The sequence below is a fragment of the Ambystoma mexicanum genome, chromosome 7p (genome assembly GCF_040938575.1).
Source record: "Ambystoma mexicanum isolate Mex_15411 chromosome 7p, UKY_AmexF1_1, whole genome shotgun sequence".
NCBI classification, from domain to species: Eukaryota; Metazoa; Chordata; class Amphibia; order Caudata; family Ambystomatidae; genus Ambystoma; species Ambystoma mexicanum.
In genome coordinates, this window is record NC_090939.1 from 61,980,973 (window position 1) to 62,003,679 (window position 22,707).

The 22,707-nt window shown below is 49.1% G+C and overlaps 1 long non-coding RNA gene across 1 annotated transcript in view; it reads right to left on the minus strand.

Moving 5' to 3' along the window:
* LOC138526502 (uncharacterized) overlaps positions 1-22,707 on the minus strand; it is a 399,203-nt gene that overhangs the window by 206,942 nt on the left and 169,554 nt on the right. Inside the window, exon 3 of the long non-coding RNA XR_011283588.1 lies at positions 3,511-3,634. This is a non-coding gene — a long non-coding RNA (uncharacterized lncRNA). The remainder of the gene's footprint in view (positions 1-3,510; positions 3,635-22,707) is intronic.

The window sequence follows — 22,707 nt, forward strand, 5'->3', positions numbered from 1 at the left end:
CGCTGGACTAACCATCCACAAAGAGAAATGTGAGTTCTTCAAGACAGAAATATCATTTTTTGGCTACAAGTTCAGCAGCACCAGCGTTTCCCCGGACCCCCAGAAGGTTGCCGACATACAGGCGGCGAGTCCGCCTACGTCACCCACTGAAGTGCGCAGCTTCCTGGGGATGGCCACATACTGTGGGAGATTCATCCAGAACTTGGCCACTCTCTCCGAACCCCTTCGAGAACTTACCAAGATCAACACAAAGTGGGAATGGGGGCAAGCATGTCAGGAAGCGTTTGAAAGCATCAAAGAGTCCTTATCCGTGGACACGAAAATGGCGTACTACGACACTGCGCTCCCGACAGAACTTTTTGTGGATGCCAGCCCTGTTGGCCTAGGGGCCATCCTCATGCAGGTCACCAAAGAAGGCGAGAAAAGGCCCATCGCCTATGCATCAAGAGCTCTCACAATGACAGAGCAGCGATACTCTCACATTGAGAAAGAGCCAATTGCCGTACTGTGGGGGTGTCATCACTTTCATCTCTAGCTGTATGGCAGACGGTTCACGGCAATTACGGATCACAAACCCCTTCTGCCAAACTTCATGGGCACATCCTCGCACCCGCTGGCCAGAATAGCCAAATGGCTGCTACATCTCCAATAGTACAATTTTGAGTTGGCCTATCAACCGGGAAGTGGAAACCTGGCAGACTTCCTCTCAAGACATCCTCGAGTGGCGACGCCACAGAAAGTTCAAGTAGCTGAAGAAACTGAGGAACATATCTGCCAGGCTGTGCGGGCCATGAGACAAATGTCATGCTACATTACAAAATTTCTAGACTAGCTGCACCAAAAAGCAATTCCAGTCACGTAATAGCACATATCATGCTTGCTTTATCAAAGATGCCCAATACAAAATGTTGTGCAACTGTAAGAAATGGCCAGAATGGCTGCACCAAAATGCAGTCCAGCCACATAAAAACACTTATCATGCTTCATTTACCAAAGAGGCCCAGTATAAAATACCACACCTGCCCCCTGGTGCGTCAGTGTCTCGCAACTCACACATAATCACATTTCTTTATGAATGTGATTATATGTGAGTGCAAGGCACTGGGATCCAAGGGGACAGCCAGTGTTTTTACTGTTTTTACTAGGCATATATTCCTAGTAAAAAATGCCATACCTGCCCCCCTGGTGCACTCAGCGCCTCTCAGGCATACAATCAATTGTGTGCATGCCAGGTGCTGGGAGGCCCAGGCATTCCATTTTATAATAGGCATATATGCCCAGTATAAAATTCTATGGGTGTCCCCTTGGCACTGAGGGGCGCATGGGTACTGGGGGCCAAGGGGCAGGAATGTTATTTTTTACTACAAATCTATAATAGATGTCCAGTATAAAAATGCCATGCCTGTTCCCTGGACCCAATAGTGCCTGACACACGCACACAATCAATGTGATTATGTGTGCATGTGATGTGCTGCCATGAGACAAAGGCCGTCAGCAGTGATGACATTGCAGATGAAACACACAAAGACCCGTGTTGCGACCTGGTTAAGGATGCCATCATCTCAGGCGACTGGAGGTCGTTCATGAAGAACACTTGGACGAAGGCTCGAATCCGACACAGAGTATGGTTTCCACAGATAGATGAAAAGGTGGAAAAACCAGTCAACACCTGTCTACCATGCCTGATAACCGGAGCCCCACCTGATCCAGAACCAATCCAGTCAGCGGAACAAGGTCTTGGCAGATGGGACACAATAAGCATTGACTTTTGTACACTGCAAGAAGGTCTGTACCTCCTGGTGGCCATTGATGACCATTCACGATACCCCGAAGTCGAGGTAGTCGAATCCATGGCAGCGGAGGTAGTCATCCCCGCCATCGAGAAGATGTTTGCAACGCATGGACTGCCCACTACCATCAAGAGTGACAATGGCCCACCATTCCAAGGGGAGGAGTTCAAATGCTACCTGCAAGAACTCAACATCCGGTATCATCACATTATGCCAAGGTGGCCCCAGGCGAATGGGGATGTGGAACGGTTCATGAGAACCATTAAAAAAGTGCTGAGGCTATCACGAGCAAATGCCAGTCCGTGAAAAGTCGACCTCTATTCGTTTTCTGCGAAACTACAGAGTCACCCCGCACAGCACGACGGGTGTCCGGCCAGCTGACCTCATGTTCGGCACCATCATAAAGTCTTCCATTCCTCATCACCCCAGCAGAAGCCCGGACAGATTCGACACCGAGCGCACCGAAAGAAGGAGAACAGGAGCCAATGCCCACATGAGTGCCACGAGGAGACCGAAATCATCCAACCACCAGCTGGGCGACCAGATGGTCATGTTGCGGAACCCGACAAAGTCCAAGCAGGACTCCCGCTATGAGTCTCTCCCATGGACTGTCAGTGAGACACAAGGGACCATGATAACTGTGCAAAGAGGACACCGTCAGGTGACAAGAAATGTGTTGTGGTTCAAGGCGATGCCACGCAACCTGTAGACTGATGGGGTATGTCCCCAAGAAGATGAAGACTCCCAGCTGATGGAGGAAGAACCCACCAACTTTCAGGGTGAAGAAGAAGCGAGTGACAGAACGTGGGAGCAGTTGAGCGAACCTGACATGGGTGAGCCGGAGATGGAAGGTGAGAGACCCGATGAGACAGTGGGGCCCAACTCCAGGGGTGGGAGATATGGCTTAAGAACTGCCACCAAGCCGCCAGCTCGGCTCAAAGACTATGTGTGGTAGTTTGCCCCACGAGAACTCTAAAAGTGGGAAGTACCTGGGTTTCGTGTAGTCTCAAGCATTTGCATATCTGAGTAATGTGTGTGGTTTAATGTTAACTTAATTTAAAATAAAAGAGGAATGTTACATCCGCCCTGCGTCCCGCAACGCGGTGACGCAGGGCGTCTGAATAAAAGCCCCGTCCCCGTGCATGGGAGGCAGTTCCGGGCACAGCAAAGAACAGTGTGTGACGTGTGTTCATTTCGCTCCCGCTGGAGCTGCGATGCCGCGGCCTGCTCATTAGGCCTGGCACCCCCTGTCTCCATGCGCGCAGGGCCGCGAGGCAGGACACAACACCTACTACGTACACACATTTCTATTAAAATTCCATCCGATTCTTATTAACATGACATTATATTTCTGTATATTGGAATTTTAATGCAATCAGTCTAGCTATTTCTTATTATGGGATGACATTTTTTTCTGGCCATTTATTATCCAATATCAAAGGTGCTCAGGAATAATATCTCCTCCTATTCCCCACTGCTCCCCCACACACCGACCAAATAAGTCTCCCACACAAGCACACCCACATTTATTCACTCATTCAAACACACCTTCATGCAGCATTCACAAAGCATGTTTTTGCATTCAAGTAGCGGTCACACAGCATTGACTTGCTCATTCACACGTACCCAACCACCCATGCATCAAATACTGGCTCATTCACACATGCATACATGCAACCATATATGAATATACACATAAACAATTCCATTTTCCACTTACCTCAGCCCCAGTCCGGATCCTGTTCCTCTCTGGCTCCTGCGCACCAGAACATAAACCAGGAAGCCCAGAGCGCTTTCGGGTTCCTGCACTTGCAAGTAGAGACTGGGGCGCTGATGACACGGCTCTGAAAGGCATGTTAAAAAAAAATACATCACGTCGGTAAACCAATCTTTCACCCACATTGATGAAACCTGTGTGTTTTGTAAATGAGCTGTTGTCATCCTCCAAAGTTTAAATGGTCAAGATCGGTGGCAGCTGGTGAATATTTTAAGTGGAAGTGGCGTGAATATTTCCCCCAAATATGTCTTAGCGACTGAGTGTATCGAGGGAGCCCAGACCAATGAAGGGATGTTCAGGGGGTTATCTCCCCGAGAATTCTTTCTAAATAATGGGTTGAAAGGGTTTACAGCACACATTTTTGAAAAATTGGGTAAAAATGTCACACCGTTTGCAATTGGTTTTCTTGGGTAACTCATGAAACAAATCCAATACATGCAATTCACCAACGTGCACAGCGGTATTTATCCAACATATTTTCATGATGCCTTTGCCCACAATATGTGCAAGTATAAAAACATTTTCACGCTGGCTGTACCCATGCATTTGCATATTGGCTGCACCAATATATGACAGTATTCCCATGTAAGAACATACTCATGTTTGCTTTGCGCATAATACCAGTAATGATACTATAAGAAAATATGTCCCGGCTGGGTCTGCTAATATATGCCTGTACCGCCAAAACAAGATACTCCTGTTGTCTTTACCAAAATGCATGCAGCAGTGAAAATATATCCAAACTGGCAGCACCCAAATTCCAGTCTAGCTACATAATAACACGTAAAATGCTTGCTTTATCAGAGATGCCCAATACAAAATGTCATACCACAATAAGAAATTACTAGACTGGCTGCATTAAAATGCCAGTCTAGCTACATAATAAAACTTATCATGCTTGCTTTATTGAAGATGCCACTACAAAATGTCATACTACATTACAAAATTTCTAGACTAGCTGCACCAAAAAGCAATTCCAGTCACGTAATAACACATATCATGCTTGCTTTATCAAAGATGCCCAATACAAAATGTTGTGCAACTGTAAGAAATGGCCAGAATGGCTGCACCAAAATGCAGTCTAGCCACATAATAACACTTATCATGCTTTATTTACCACAGAGGCCCAGTATAAAATACCACACCTGCCCCCTGGTGCGTCAGTGTCTCGCAACTCACACATAATCACATTTCTTTATGAATGTGATTATATGTGAGTGCAAGGCACTGGGATCCAAGGGGACAGCCACAGTGTTTTACTGTTTTTACTAGGCATATATTCCTAGTAAAAAATGCCATACCTGCCCCCCTGGTGCACCCAGCGCCTCTCAGGCATACAATCAATTGTGTGCATGCCAGGTGCTGGGAGGCCCAGGCATTCCATTTTATAATGGGCATATATGCCCAGTATAAAATCCTATGGGTGTCCCCTTGTCACTGAGGGGCGCATGGGTACTGGGGACCCAAGGGGCAGGAATGTTATTTTTTACTACAAATCTATAATAGATGTCCAGTATAAAAATACCATGCCTGTTCCCTGGACCCAATAGTGCCTGACACACGCACACAATCAATGTGATTATGTGTGCATGTGATGTGCTGGGGGCTCCAGGGGGCAGGCATGGTATTTTATTATTATATATCTATCATAGATGTCCAGTAGAACAATACCATACATGTCCCCTGGGCCTCACAGCGCCTCACAGACACACACAATCAACGTGATGATATGTGTATGCGAGGCACTGGGGGACTCAGGGGGCAGGCATGGTATTTTATTACTATATATCTATCATAGATGTCCAGGAAAAGAAATACTATCCCTTTCTCCTGGGCCCCAGAGGGCCTCAGAAGGAGAGCTGATTGTAGTGGGTGGGGAGGGGGAATGTACAAAAAAGGCATTTTTAAAACCTTCACACAGCATTCACACAGCATGCATTCGGTTATTCACACAGGAACACATCATACACTCACACATAGCACAAGCAATGTACGCATCCATACACATATTAAAATAATAAATTAACATAAACGTACCTCTGCCCCGGTCCTGAAGCTTCCTCTTTGCACTCCAGCTCCCGTGTACCATGAACAGGAAGTGGGAAGCAAGAGCTTCCTGCACATGCGCGCAGGGGTCTAAGCATGGGTGACGAAACACCCTGCTCCAGCCTGCTCTATCTGTATGTGCGGCGAAGTATAGGAGCGCCCCCTCGCACTTACAGACATGCAGTTCCCGAGCTAGCATTTCCAATGGGCTATGCAAGGCTGGGGAAGCAAAATGCCCCCAGCCTTGCATGGCTCATTGAGCATGCGCGGCTGGGGAACAGAACTGTCATGGGGAAACTGTGTTTACCTTTGACAGTTTAGCCAGCCCAGGAGTGCTCCCTCAGCTGGAAAAGGCAGCTCGGGGAGCGCTTAGTGTTTAAATGGGCTGGTTCCTTCATAATGGCCGAGGGGGTACGGCGGGCTGATGCCCCCTCGCCCCTTATGGAGGAGCCGCCACTGGTCAAGACTGCAGTAGCACCCACTGCAGCAGACTGCAGCCTTTGCGCACAGAGCAGCGACCCAAGTCTGTGTTCCTTGCTGTGACCCAATGACCCTGAGCAAGCGGCAAGCTGCATTGGTAGTCGAATAATCAGGGGTAGCTAAATGTTCCCATCAGTGCTGCATATTGTAATTACTAGAGATGGACGAACTGGCTCAAAAAAGATTCAAGTCTATATAAACAATGCAGGTTTCACTCAGCTCGAAAGATTCACACTATTTGGTGCTGAGGCTAGAAATGGATAGAATCTTTCGAATCGGAAATCAGGGAATTTATGTAGATATAAGTATTTGATAGTTCGACTAGAATACCGCTCTTTGGTAATACTGAATTCTACTACACTGGCCTCGTATCGTAGAATTCAGTATTACTGCCGGTCAGAAAAGAATATACTAGGGACAAAAAAATGAACACAAATGATAAAAGGGCAGAGGATGCACTTTTTCATTTGCATTCATTTTAAAAATGCACAGACCACCTTATCCACAAAGGTAACTTGCGCTATTCTGGGAACTGTGTGGCAGTGCAAATGATGTCCTGGCCAGCCCCATTGGACGTATTAGTGTTGTAGTTGCGCAAGTGCCCTCCAGATACTGATATATGACAGCCTTCCAGCGCATGCCTGCGTGCTGCGGGCACATCTCACAGTGGAAGACCCTTAAAGGGCCCACCATCGTGAAATGGCGGGGAGATTTCTATTTGGTGCCTGATCTGGACTTAGGCAAGTCTCACTCCCCCTCATCCATTGACTTTAGACATGCCCTGGCTGTACGAAAGCTATTTAGGGAAACTTACCTGGTCGATGTTTGGAGGCTATTGCACGACAGAGGGCGTGACTGTACGCACCTGTCTCGCGTGCATAGGACCATCTCGAGGATGGATCTTCTCCTGGTGTCTAAGTCGTTGGTGCCCCGCATCGCTGAGTTACAGATTACCACCCGCACGCTATCCGACCATGCTGCAGTGGAACTGCTATTGCGGGTGCGTGGGCTGACGCATATTGGCCGGCCACCCTGGATACTGTACGATCCGGCCCTGGGAGACGTGGCCTTGAGAGACGCCATTGCTAAGGTGATGGTTGATTATTAAGTGGAAAATGTGGGTCCTGGGGTCCCTGAGGGGACTGTGTGGGACACAAAAGAAGAGGCGATCGGGGGAATTTATAGCTCAAACCGCGGCATACAAGAAAAGGCATAGAACTCTTTGGGAGACTTTGAGGGGGCGAGGGGGTCGTGATGCAAAATCTAGCCCTAAGAAATCTGGCTCTCTAAAAGCCACGAGACAATTACGTTTGGCTAGAAACAAACTAGAGGTTGACCTGAACGGGCGCACCGCTCAGGCTCTTGTCTGCACAAAACGATCTTATTATGCCAAGGGTAATGAGACAAATAAGTATTTGGTACTCAAACTAAAGGCTGTGCAGCCTGGGAACTCTATCACCGGGGGACGGGGATTTATTTCACTTGTAGTGCGCATCCATAAACCTGTGTGTGTGAGGGTGCAAACAAAGACATACACAACGAAAAACAAATACAGTCCTGGTTAGAAGGGGGAGCAGTCGAGCAGCAGAGAAAGAAGAAGAGGGCCTATTTACTGGTACAGCTAGGTCTTGAGCTCTCTCTTAAACAGAGGCAAAGAGGAATAGCCTCTCAGTAAAGAGGGTAAAGAGTTCCATCATAAGGGAGCAGTGCTAAAGAAAGCTCCTACCTGGACCTTCTTGGTTTTACATTTTGGTAAGAAAAGGTCATTCTGATTACTAGACCTCAAACTTCTGTAATTTGGTTTATCCCTAATATGATGTTGAAGGTAGTAAGGCATGGTACCCAATCTACACTTGAATCTGATGACTAGTAACCTGAAGGTGATTTCGTGCTTCCACAGGGAGTCAATGTAGGGAGCGGCTGGCCTCAGTTACATGGGAGCTTTAAGCCATGCCAGTGACAACTCTAACTGCTCCATTTTGGGCCACTTGGAGCCTATTGATAGTTTCTTTACTGACTCCTGCCAGGAGACTGTAACAATAGTCTATTTTTGCCCCTATTATTGCACACGCAATGGCTTCAGCATTGGCTTGGGAAATGTATGGTCTTAGGTAGGCTAAAAGTTTGATATAATAACTCGCTATTGAGACCGTACTCCCCACATAGGATTTCATGTTCAACAACTGGTCAAGAATGACCCCCAGGATTTTGATCTTGGGTTGAGGAGAAATATTAAATGAAAGTGCTTATAAACCAGATCCAGCTTGGCAAGTACCCCTAGAGATCCCACAATCATGAGCTTCGTTTTTCCTCTGTTAAGCGCTAAGTTATTCTGCATCATCCGGAGTTCAATTCTAGTAAATATTATATTCAGTTTGATTTCATCTGGGAAATGAGAGCCTCTTAGAGGAATAACGCATTGAGAATCATCAGCTTGTTCAGATGTTGAGCTATCAGTTAGTAGGCAACTCGATCTAAGAATTTGAGGAGGAAATGAGTATTGGTTATGGGCCTATTGTTTGAGGGAATGTCCTGTGCCAGGCCAGGTTTTTTAGAAGCAGAGTAATCCATGTAAGTTTCAAATCATAGGGCACCACGGCGGTTATGAGTGAAGAGTTAATATATTTGCATATCGCCTCTACAAGCGTTGGTGGACAAGTCTTAATGATGAGGGCGGAACAAGGGTCGCCCTTATATTTTGTAGCCTTGAGCTGGGAAATCACTATTGCGAGTTCTTCCATGGTGATAGGGCTAAAGTAAAAAATTGGAATAGCTGCATCTCTAACAAAGGGTTTACACTCCCTGATGTCCAAGGTACAATCAGAGATTATTTAGCTATAATGCCTTCTCGAATGTCCGCAAATTTCAGAACCATCGTATTTTGAATTTCAAGACACCACATGGCATTTTTGACAATGGGGATGCCTGAGGTTGGGATGTAGTCTCCTGCTTTTTAAGAATCTTAAACAATTCCGGGGGGCGCTGTTGCGCACGACAAAAATGGCCGCCTGATTTCAGAGCTCCTGCTCCACTGAGATATCCTGTGCCATTTCATCCGTTATAGCACTGCCTGCTGAGCCCAAACGCTTTGGGAATATAGCCCAGCTACCCGTGGTGGACCAAGTGAACTCCTGTGACTCAGAAGACAGAAACGCGGGAGATACAACACCATACAGATCGCCCGACATGTGCGGCAAAAGAGATCCGACACCGAGCTCCAGGGAGATCTACGCGAGAGCCGCTGGCGCGGCTGTGAGAGCGAGGCCCCAGATGGGAAGAGCCTGAACTGCAGCCTGGGCCCAACATCCACCGGTAATACGCTACTGTCTTCGGGGTTGCCCGCAGCATGGACGGTGAAGCCGTACGAGCCGGCATACGCTCCAGTGTGGCCCTGGTGTACGGCGGCTCGCGGCCCCTGAACTCCAGAGAACCCCCGCGGATCCTGTACGGCGGGTCCGCAAAACATGCCCGTGCAGAGACCCAGAGACGACGATATCCGCATTGGTGTCAAGTAAGGAGGCAAGGTTGGACAGCGGAGGGGGGGCCACAAAGGACACATAATTATCTGGGTGGAGCGGCTGGCGCAGACCCGGGGACAACTCTCATTGAGCCGATATATTTAATCTGCCCACATTGCTGGGCCGGTGAATTCCGGCAGTGCGCGTAGCACTTTTGAGTGACTGGAGTGTTTCCCTGGTCCAGGGAGCGGCCCCCCTGGAGCCCCCAATACTAGTGGCGACCCTCTGCCGGGGCTGCACTGGGCGGACCGTTGTGGGCCCATGCTCTGGCGATGTGCTCTGGCTCCCAGGCGCACTATAATACGTGCCATAATATCTCCGAGGGCACATATTGACATTACTATTTTTCGGGGCGCGGAGCATGCCCCGCTCGGGAGACCAGTCTGGGTGGACGTCCTAAACACATGAAAGTGGCTTACAGACTGGAATGGCTCAGAACCCTTCTAAAACAACACAGAACTGTAAAGCACTACAAACGTGATAATTATAGAGTGCAGTACATGAGGCGGACACAGACCACTCGAAATACCAAGCGCCGGCTGGGTGCACATTGTGGAGTGAACATATATAATGCCTCTACCCCCTCAATCTGATCCTGCCCCAGGACTGAGACACTGTTATAAGGAGCAAGAGTGAACGGCAAATAAAAGTGTGGCTAGTAATTTACTGCACTGCTGCAGAACACCGTTTCGGCAGTATCATGGGGGAACCACAGAAGTCGGGAAAAGGTGCCAAGACTCCGGGAAAACAAAAGAAAGGCCCTTTGGGACGCCTACACGGGGAGTCAGAGTCAGGCCACGGTAGCTGATGTCCACACTGATGCTAACGAGGCCCTTAATACAGAGTCTAGTGATAACCTGGATAACTTAACTACAATAGTGCAGAATGGGTTTCGCGTGGTCAACACGAAGCTGGATGACATAGTGTCCACCATTGGCTCTTTGAAGGCTAGAGTGGAGAAAGAAAGTGCGCGTATAACGGAAACTGAAAACAGAATAAGCACTAATGAAGACACTATCGCACATCACAGCCGCGCATTCACCCAAATCAAGGAAAACATGGCGAAACTACAGAATAAATGCAAGGACCTAGAGTCGCGCTCAAGGAGAAACAACATCGGTGTGGTGGGGGTAGCGGAATCATTTGGCAAAGGCCAAATGGAGAAACAACTCGAGACACTGCTCAAAACCCTGTTCGGGCATACCGAACTTTTTTTGGTAGAACGTGCACATCCAGCACCTAAACCAGGCACACCACTGTGCACTATAGTTGCACGTCTCCTCAATTATAGAGACAGAGATACAATCCTACGAAAGGCAAGAGAGGCGGGCACCCTCCAATATGAGGAAAGTCGCATTCACATTTATCCAGATTTCTCCTCTTCTCCAGAAGATCCTACAAGCCAGTTAAGAGGCTCTTAAGAGAACGTCAGATCCCATAGGCTCTGATTTTCCCGGCCAAAATGAGGATTCAACATGCAGGAAGAGCTCATTTCTTTGAGTCTCCAGCCGAAGCCATGGAATTCATTGAGACTTCCATACCCCTTCCTCCCAGAGGGGGCAGACTGGCACAAAATAACAGACCCAGACCTGCAGTCTAAGAAACATTTAAGAGTCAACCCTTCTAGGGCTGGAGTCAAGATATGTTAATGATTAAGCGGTACCAGGCAATTTGGTTGGTGGAGCTGCTGGACCTGATCGGCGGCCATGTTCCATAAGTTTGTTTGGGCACATCGTCAAGTTGGGGGTGATGATGAGTGTGGGTGGGTGAGACAGGGTTCGGGGACTGGTGATTTCAGCTCTAGTATTGACTTATGGTGGCATGTCGTTGGGGGTTGGCGCCACTCTATGGAGCTATGTTCAGAGGGAAAGTTGTTGGAAGTAACTTGGTTGAAAAGTAAAAGTATGGTTGCATTGAGGTTGGCACCGATCATATTGTATGAATGCTGTAAACCCGTTAAGTGTGACAACGGAAAATGTTCCATCTCAGAGCCCCGGTGATGGGTTTAAGGTAAAACTCCTGACGTGGAATGTAGGGGGATTAAACAATCAAATGAAGGTCAAGAAGATTGCCAATGATATCGCAAGGCATAATCCCCATATCTTAATGCTACAAGAAACCCATGCAGTGGGAACGAGTAACGCTCATATACTGCCTAGATGGGGTCCCCTAAGGTTTTACACAAACTATTCATCCAAGTCCAGAGGGGTAATCACCCTTATTCATCCAGGCCTTGGGTTCAGGGTGGGAGGACACAAGGTTGATCTGCTGGGCAGATATGTCATGGTCTGGGGGGAGGTGGCTGCCCAACAACTACTCCTGGTCAATAGGTACGGTCCCAATATTGATGACCCTGCTTTTTATATGGATATATATCAGATAATTGTGTCACTCTGGGTGGCAAATGTGCTATGGGGGGGAGACTTCATTTTGGCCCTGGACCCGGTTCTTGACAGATCCTCGAAGATAGTTAGAACTCCAAGCAGGGCAGTACTAAATCTGAGACATGTTTTGTCGCAGCTTGTACTGGTGGACACATGGCGGGAGACTCATCCTGGTAGCAGGAGATACACGTTTTATTCCTCGGTTCATGATTCTGAGTTCAGAATTGATTATTGGTTTGTCTCCAAGTTCATGACGGCTGCGGTGGAGGGATGTGAAATCCTTCCTCGAACATTGTCAGACCATTCCCATGTGCTGTTGGAATTGATGTTTTGGAATGCCCCGAGTCCCTCCAGGAGGTGGAGAATGGCAGGTGGAATGTTGGGAGACCGGGGGATGGTAGAAGCACTCCATGTCGAGATTGCAGAGTTTCTATCTAATAAGGTGGGATCGCTTGACAAATACTCAACAGTGTGGGAATCCTTCAAGGTCTGGATAAGGGGTGTGTTGATGTCCAAAACTACGGGTATGCTGAAGGCTGTGAGAACCAAGTTGTCATCTATCGAAAGCACACTAGATGCACTGGACAAAACATACACAAGCACGCAAGATAAGGCATTATTAGCCGATATACACTCGCACCTTCAAGAATTTGATAAACTGGCCATAAGGGAGGTCCGATACGTGCCGGCCACTATACACGCGCACAGATATGGGCAGGGTAACAAGGCTGGCAGAATGCTCTCCAATTTACTTAAACATGATAAACAACTCACTCAGATCACAAGTATACGCACAGCACAGAGAGGGTACTGCTTAGAGATAAAGACATTTACAGGGAATGTATGGAATTTTATAAGGAATTATATTCAAATAAAGACAAGAAAACACTCACAGAAATTAAGATATATCTTGAGGCCCTCTCCCTCCCTAAACTCCCCGACGAAGAACGTCTAGCGACGTATTAACCGGTGTCTGCGGAAGAGATTGCAGAAGCAGTCAAAGCATTGGCTAAAGGCAGGGCACCAGGGTCGGACGGGTTGGGGGCTGAATTCTACAAAGAAGTTCACGAGGAACTCATTCCAATACTTATGCTAGCATTGGAGGAAGCACTTGAGTGCGGCAGGTTATCCCCAACTATGAGAGAGGCTATAATAACTGTACTCCCTAAGCCTAGGCGACCACCACAGGATGTATCGTCCTACAGGCCCCCGTAACTTATAAATAATTATGGCAAAATATTTGCAAAGGTCCTGGCGAATCGGCTTCTGCCGGCAGTCCCTACCCTAGTCCATCCTGATCAAAATGGGTTTATCCCCACAAGATCCACAGCCTTGAACCTCCGAAGACTTTTTGGTATAATGGCACAAATAGACCCCGCGAGGAGCACAGTGGCCATATCCCTTGACGCTGAAAAAGCATTTGATTCGGTCTCGTGGGTCTATCTTCTTGCGGTACTGGAGGCGTTTGAGGTGGGGCCCAACTTCATAAGATGTGTGAGACTGCTATACACAGAGCCTGTAGCTTGTGTTCTGACAAATAAAGCTATTTCCGAGATGTTCCTGCTGGGGAGGGGAACTAGACAGGGTTGCCCATTTTCACCCCTGCTGTTCGCATTAACTATTAAGCCAATGGCGGCCACGGTCCTTCTTAGGCACGCGGATAGAGGGATTAAAATGAAGGAATCCATCCAGCTAATCTCGCTCTATGCAGACAACACGTTATTATATGTCAGGGAACCTGAACTAAACATAGCACCCATTATGGCAGAGGTACAGGAATTTGCAAATTACTCCGGGTAAACGATAAATAAGGCCAAATTGGAAATATTTCCGCTTACACTGGCCACCAGATGCCCCGCAGTGATAGATGGACACAAGTGGTCTGAGGACCATAATTAGATACCTGGGAATTCTGGTTTCCAGGAATAAGCTCACACTACACTCAGAGAACCACGAAAGTGCCCTGCAAACTTTAACTACCAAACTCCAGATGTGGGGGTGGCTCCCAATCTCATTAGCCGGTCGAGTCGCTATTCTTAAAATGGTAATCCTGCCTAAACTTCTGTACCTGTTTGTCAACATCCCTATATGGCCTGGCAGAGCCTTCTTCGCCAAACTCAGATCCGTGGTGGTAGCATTTCTTTGGAACGGTAAGACAGCGAGGATAGGGTGGGAAAAAATGATGGAACCCTATTCTTCGGGAGGGATATCAGCCCCTGATTTTGAGCTTTATTATTATGTGGCCCAAGCACAATTTGCAAAATATTGGTACAATGATGCGGACAGCACAACCTACGCATGGATAGAGGAATACACTACACATCCCACTAACGTACAATCAGTCATTTTTGATCCACACTACAAAGACACGTGTGAATACAATCCGGTTAGCTGCACAGTCAGGGCATGGAAAGCTATATACAAAAGACTGAGACTGGAGGCCCCCTATAACTGTCACAACTCGCAGGGATCACAACAGGTTTCCCAGTCCCCCCTCTATGGTGCCTAACCCCTCCCGATCTCATGACCAGCTCCAGGATTTACCGGTATCCTTCTCATTTAGGTTGCCACCACATGGTCCCCAGAGTTTTGCAACCCGCCCGCTACGGCGCCCGCTTCAGTGGCGTCTCCCATGGAGATTGAGGGATCGACTCCGTGCAGCCGCACTTCCGCATTCGAGGAATGCTTCACGTTCCCAAGACATGGCTGCTGGTCACGTGACCCGGAAGGTACGCACGCGTGCGGCAGCAGATCACGTGACCGGAGGCTGCGGGTCACGTGTCCAGATGGGGAGCGAAGCGCCAGTATTTAAACGGCCACGTCGGTGCAACCGGCGCTTCACAGCTGTTTAAATCCTTGGACACTGTTCGGCGCTACGTACCTGATTTCTTGAATACCCGGATACCGACCTTGGACTGCTTCACGGAATTGCTTTTGGATCTCCTTGGCTTTGTCTTTTGGAACTACCGGTCACGAACCACGGACTGCTTTTGGACTTCGTCTTCCTTATCCCTGGCACTACGATCACTGGTCCTTGTTCTGGACTTTGACAACGGGTGGGCCCGTTCCATCTAAAGCACGTTTGACCTTCTGGCAATACTTCCCTGATAGGGAGGGTTCTGGAGAATCCCGGAAAAACCCCTAGGTATACCAGAGTACCTCACCGCTCCACTGGGTAAGACTGTTCCAACTTGTTATTGTATTGACTAGTGGTGGTTGTTGGGTGCATAACTTAACCAGTGCTTTCTTTGCAGTGGTCCGGGGTTTCTGAGGGTCTGCGGTTCCGGAGGAAGAAGATCTCCCACCTGTGGCCTCAAGGGTTGCTCAGGGAGTCTTTTTGCTCCTCCCTGTGCGGCACTTGTGGACAGAGGTCTCTCCTGACTACACAACAGTCAAGTCACAACAGACTGTGAAGCCAACCTGTCGTGTAGTCATGCAGGGGGCCGCAGATGAATCCCTGGCTGCTATGGTACAAGCCATAACCGTGTTATGTACTGATATGGCCGCAGCCACCACTGCCATACACCAGCGCCTGGACCATATCCAAAGCACCAGATACCCCTTGCCTCCTGATACTGAATTTGGGGACATCCCATCGACTTCACAGCCCACGCCTCCTCCTGTCCCGCCATCCCAGGGTCCCATACCAGTGTTACTACCGTCCCCCTTCCCCTTGGCGGCTCCCGAAAGGTTTCATGGGGACCCCAGTAAGTTCAGGACCTTCTTGAACCAGTGTAAACTACACTTCCTGTGCAGACCCCGGGCTTTTCCAGACTCCACTACTAAGGCTGCCTTTACACTCTCCCACTTAGCTGGTACAGCTGCCGCTTGGGCCAATCCCCTCCTGGAGGAGGACAACCCTGCCCTGTATGACTTCAACCTATTGATTACGGAAATGTCAAGGGTGTTCGACACTCGTTATAAAGTACAGTCCCGTGATTTAGAACTCCTGGTGCAAGGTGAAGGGCTCCTTGATCGAGTATATTACTAGATTCAATCAGTTGGTAGCAGAAACTTCTTGGCCCGAAAACAAGAGGTCCGTTATGTTCTACAGGGGCCTGAGCAACGACATGAAGGATGCTCTTGCTGTTGTTCCTTCGCTACCCACCGCATTCCAAGACATAGTGGACTTAGCCTTACAGGTAGACGCCCGGCGTTCGGAACGAAGAGTCGAGGCAGGTTTTCCTCCACTGCCCGGTGCCTCAGCTAACCCCAATACCACTCCTGAACCCATGCAGATAGGGGGTATACGGAGCCCGATCACACCAGCAGAACAAGAGCGTAGAAGAACAGACAACGCCTGTTTTTATTGCGGGCTCACAGGGCACTATGTCAAGGAATCTCCCCGCAGACCAAAACTCAAGTTCTCGGGTTTTCGGACCGTTCGACCCTAGACACGGGGGCTGGGTCGAGCACCTCTGGTCTTACCCCAAACGCCACACCTGCTTTCGGTCGCATCAGGCCGATCCATGTACAAGCAGTTATCCAGCCCACGCCCGGAATCTCACACCCTGTTACCATTATCATAGACTCTGGGGCCACGGGTAACTACATCGACATCACCCTTCCGCATTCCCTGAACCTACCGCTCCTGGGCAAACCCTTACCCGAACCAGTACATGCGGTTGACGGCACCGCCTTGATATCCGGACCTATCAAACAGCAAACGGCCCCGATGCTCTTGACAATCCAGTCAATCCACACCGAAACCTTGAGCTTCGATCTCATCGCGATGCCCCAGTTTGGTCTTATATTGGGGATACCCTGGCTCCAGGAGCACAACCCGTTGATAGACTGGAAGGCTGGATTAGTACACTTAGAGTCCGATCTATGTCAGCATTTATGCCTTCCTGCCAACATCGGGGACGCTACACCCTCTCAAGCTCTGGGTTCCATTGCTCACTTGACCATCAGGGACGCCACAGCCTCGGGTTCCCCAGTAGAGCACCACACAGTCGGCCTGGTTCCACATCTGTACCGGCCCAGTACCAAGACTACACGGGAGTATTCGATCAGGGTTCATCAGAAGCACTCCCGCCTCACCGCCCATACGATTGCCCGATAGACCTGCTACCCGACAGCGTCATTCCCACAGGTCGGATCTACTCCCTTTCCCCCGCTGAAGATGTGGTTTTGAAAGAATATATCCAAAAGGCCCTCCGCTTAGGTCATATCCGCCCCTCCACTTCTGCAGCAGCTAGTCCCATTTTTTTTGTCCCCAAAAAAGAGGGCGATCTACGTCCATGCGTAGACTACAGACGGATTAATGCCATCACAGTGAAAAATAGGTATCCCATACCCTTGAGCACGCCCCTGCTCGACTGTCTCTCCCACGCCTCCATCTTCACCAAATTGGACCTGCGTGGGGCTTACAACCTGGTTCGTGTACGCCCGGGCGATGAGTGGAAGACCGCCTTCTGCACTCGCTACGGGTTGTATGAATACACAGTAATGCCCTTCGGTTTATGCAATGCTCCGGCCACGTTCCAGAGGTTCATGAACAACGTATTCTCCGATATGCTGGACGTGTTCGTTGTGGTGTATCTAGATGACATAATGATCTTTTCTCGAAACCTGAGTGAACATGTACAGCACCTACGCAAAGTGCTCTCTCGCTTGCAGACACACTCTCTCTTCGCCATGCCAGAAAAGTGTCTGTTCTATACTGACTCCGTGGAGTTCCTTGGTTTCTCTATCACTCCTGGGGGGCTGGCCATGAACGCTTCCAAGGTACGGGCCGTGTTGGATTGGCCTGTTCCAAAAAACCTGAAAGCACTGCAATATTTTCTTGGCTTCGCTAACTTTTACCTGTGCACGGACACCCCAGTCAATCCCGTACCTTGGCATTACTCAAACGATGGTGCTGGTGGCCTTCCATGAGGAAAGATGTAGAGCGCTACGTTAACACATGCGCCATTTGTGCACGGTGCAAACATCGTAGGGGTCGCGCTGTGGGTCTCCTTCTCCCGTTGCCCGTTCCCCCCAGGCCCTGGCACACGTGACCATGGACTTCATCACGGATCTACCTCGGGTCCAGGGCTTTGACACTCTATGGGTGGTTATTGATTTGTTTTCTAAGATGGCCCGTTTTGTTCCCTGTAAAGGAATACCCACTGCCCCTGCCATGGGTATTCCAAGCTCTTCTTTGTTCACGTCTTTTGTCTCTTTGGGCTTCCGTCAGTCTTCGTCTTGGATAGGGGTTCTCAGTTCACGTCTCGCTTTTGGTGTTCAATGGCCAAACTGCTCAGTATAGACGTTCGCTTCTCGTCGGTTTACCACCCTGAAAAGGATGGTCAAACCGAGAGGCTTAATCAGACCCTCGAGCAGTACTTGCGTTGTTTGACCCTGCAGCAACAGGCATCTTGGTTGCGAGTGGTGCATCTCGCGGAATTCGCATATAACAATTCTGTCCACTCTTCCACTGGTTTCTCCCCTTTTTATGTACTCTACGGTCAGCAACCCCGTGTCCTACCCATCCCTGATTTGTACTCCACTGTTAACCCAGCCGCGGCTGCCTGTGTCAGGGACCTGGCCTCCGTCCATGCCCAGACCTCGACCCATCTCCTCGAGGCCCAGGCATCCATGAAGGCGCAGCGGGTGTTGGCCCCGCCGTATGCCATGGGGTCGCGCGCCTGGCTGTCCACTCGAAACCTGCGGTTGGTGGGGTGTAGGAAACTCTTGCCTCGGTTTGTTGGTCCTTATCTGGTGTCCCGGGTTCTCAATCCTGTGGCTTATCGGCTGGCTCTCCCGAGGTCCTGGCGGATTCACCCTGTTTTCCATGTCTCCCTTCTCAAGCCCTGTCCTGCTCCAAGCGGCTTTGTGCCCCCCGGCCCCGGTCTCCCTGGTTTCCCCTGACATGTATGAGGTCTCTGCGGACCTGGGTTCCCGGGTCTTTAGGGGTTCCCTTCAGTATCTGGTGGACTGGTCGGGCTATGGCCCTGAGGAGCGGTCTTGGGTTCCTGCCGTGGACGTCCACGCCCCCGTCTGGTTGCCCGGTTCCATCGGGACAATCCTGCCTGCCCACGGGGTCGTGGGCCTTTGGGCGGGGGCTCTGTCACGACTCGCAGGGATCACAACAGGTTTCCCAGTCCCCCCTCTATGGTGCCTAACCCTCCCGATCTCATGCCAAGCTCCGGGATTTACCGGTATCCTCCTCATTTAGGTTGCCACCACATGGTCCCCAGCGTTTTGCAACCCACCCGCTACGGCGCCCGCTTCAGTGGCGTCTCCCATGGAGATTGAGGGATCGACTCCGTGCAGCCGCACTTCCGCATTCCAGGAATGCTTCACGTTCCCAAGACATGGCTGCTGGTCACGTGACCCGGAAGGTAAGCACGCGTGCGGCAGCAGATCTCGTGACCGGAGGCTGCGGGTCACGTGTCCAGATGGTGAGCGAAGGGCCAGTATTTAAATGGCTGCGTCGGTGCAACCGGCGCTTCACAGCTGTTTAAATCCTTGGACACTGTTCGGCGCTACGTACCTGATTTCTTGAATACCCGGATGCCGACCTTGGACTGCTTCACAGAATTGCTTTTGGATCTCCTTGGCTTTGTCTTTTGGAACTACCGGTCACGAACCACAGACTTCTTTTGGACTTCGTCTTCCTTATCCCTGGCACTACGATCGCTGGTCCTTGTTCTGGACTTTGACAACGGGTGGGCCCGTTCCATCTCAAGCACATTTGACCTTCTGGCAATACCTCCCTGATAGGGAGGGTTCTGGAGAATCCCGGAAAAACCCCATAGGTATACCGGAGTACCTCATCGCTCCACTGGGTAAGACTGTTCCAACTTGTTATTGTATTGACTAGCGGTGGTTGTTGGGTGCATAACTTAACCGGTGCTTTCTTTGCAGTGGTCAGGGGTTTCTGAGGGTCTGCGGTTCCGGATGAAGAAAATCTCCCACTTGTGGTCTCAAGGGTTGCACAGGGAGTCTTTTTGCTCCTCCCTGTGCGGCACTTGTGGACAGAGGTCTCTCCTGACTACACGACAGTCAAGTCACAACAATAACCCTGACATACCTCTGTGGAACTTTCCGGGTATACCCCCCCCCACACACATGACAGGAGCATACAGGAATCTTGGGGCCTTAACTGTAAAATGAAGCTTGGCAATATGTTTGTTGGTGGGACATTTTTAGACCTGGATCTGTTGCGGAGGGCACTGGGCGATGGACCACTGAAAACACTGCAATATTACTGTATGAGATCTGCATTTCAGAAAAGGTAGCCTCTCTTCCCGGATGAACCCGCACCACATCCATGTATACAACTAGTGACAGCCAAAAATGGCCTGGGAATTTCTAGACTATACGCTGCAGTTCAGGCCCACACCCCCACACTGAATCAGATTAAGGAGCTATGGGAGGCAGACTTACAGGTTCCCATTGAAGAGGAGAGATGGGCCAGATATTCTGACTAAGAAGGTCTCGCTTAACTCTGGTCTGAGGCTGATCCAATTCAAAGTTCTAAATAGGTTACACTACACGCCGGCCAGGATCGCAAAATTCGCACCAGATACCTCTGATGCCTGTGCTAATTGCAATGCTCCTCAGGCCGGTTCTTTTCATATGTACTGGGATTGTCTGGTGGTGGAGGGTTTCTGGGGGGCTGTGGCAAGATTGTTGGATGAAATCACTCAGGTTTACCCCGATTTGACCCCCCAGAAATACCTGTTTGGTGACATAGGCAAGCACACGGAAAAAATCAGAAGGCTGTTCAACATTTCTTGCACTGTCGCCAAAAAATGTATCTTACAGAAATGGAAAAGCGCTGCACCACCCAGCATGAACCAATACCTACAAGAATTGACACACGTCAATGAATCAGAGGATCAGTTTGTTATGACCCAACATGCGACATGCAGACCTAAAGACATTTGGGGCCCGTTTAGAGTCTACCTGTGCAATATGATTACTGATGATGACTTGTCACCATAATATTGTTTTGTAAAAATGTATTGAACAAATTACTCCTGTTGTATCTGTGATATGAACTGTGCAATGGTGTTGTGTGCCTTTTTGTGACCACTAATTAAAAAGAGTTTAAAAAAAAAAGAATCTTAAACAATTCCTTTGAGTCAGAGGTAGCACTTGTGACCCCTGAGGTCTCTCTTGCTACCCCTAAAAAAAGTTTTTATTTTATTTAATTTTTTTAATAAATTGAAGCTCCTGTGCTGTAGCCAATGCCGTGTGCCTCTTTGATTCTTGAGTGTCTGGCTTTCTTGTTCAGGCTTCTTTAAAAAAACAGAGGTTTCCACAAGTGTAACACTTTGATTAGTGACCCTAAGTGAGAAAGAATAGGAATAACAAATAATTGGTCTTTCGGGAATTCTAAACAATAATTACTAGACTCATTAAAGGTTTGTTTCAGGCACACTTTAGGGGGTGAGTCCCTGATTCAGTCTGTTTTTAAACACCTCAAATTCATACTACAGACAAAATCCTCCAAAAAGCATTGAGAGTAGAATAAGCATCCATTTCGGACTATGTATTTTGCTTTTCGCAAGCTGCAGTTATAGCATTTTTTTTTCTGCCTATACATATGGTGATCCATTCTTGTATGGAATAAATGTCACTTTACAGTGATATCGTAACCATATTTTTCATATTGTACTTAGAAACAATGCTATGTGATGGCACTTCCTGTTTTGTCAAGGGGTAAACGGTCGTGTTCCATCGCTTTCCGTGATGTCACTTCAGGTGGGGTCAAATTACATCACTTCCTGTGATGTCATCAGAGGTCAAGGGTCATGTGATGTCACCTCCGCTACCCATGCATTTTGGTAAAATTACGCCCCTGCTCCCTCAGGGCTGTGGTTGAGGAGTTGCAGAGAATTGAGGAGTTCTCTGGTGACTGTGTTAATTACCAGAAATTGCCAGCCCTGGGGGTTCGAATACCCAGCAATGTTATGGCAAGAGTGCATGCCGTGTGTCTGGTGGCATGGTATTCTGACTCTGTGGTGTATCTGGGTGCAATGTTATGGCAAGAGTGCATGCCATGTGTCTGGTGGCATGGTAGTCTGACTCTCTGGTGTATCCGGGTGCAATGTTATGGCAAGAGTGTATGCCGTGTGTCTGGTGGCATGGTAGTCTGACTCTGTGGTGTATCTGGGTGCAATGTGATGGTAAGTGCGCATGCCGTGTGTCTGGTGGCATGGTAGTCTGACTCTGTGATGTATCTGGGTGCAATGTTATGGCAAGTGTGCATGCCGTGTGTCTGGCGGCATGGTAGTCTGACTCTGTGGTGTATCTGGATGCAATGCTATGGCAAGAGTGCATGCCGTGTGTCTGGCGACATGGTAGTCTGACTCTGTGGTGTATCTGGGTGCAATGTCATGGCAAGTGTGCATGCTGTGTGTCTGGCGGCATGGTAGTCTGACTCTGTGGTGTATCTGGGTGCAATGCTGTGGCAAGAGTGCATGCTGTGTGTCTGGCGGCATGGTAGTCTGACTCTGTGGTGTATCCGGGTACAATGTCATCGCAAGTGTGCATGCTGTGTGTTTGGCGGAATGTGTCATGCATGACACCAGTACCCCCATTGGTTCCCCGGTCTCACCTTCAGGTACGCATTCTGCTAGGGTTTCCCCATCAGCCGTTAGCGGCAATCCACTTGTGCTGCAGGGGTCGTGTGAACAGTTTCTGCCCTAAAATAAAGGGCGTTTTCGGCTTCATTTGTCTCCTTACCGGCGTTAGCAGCTACCGTGGAGGCTACG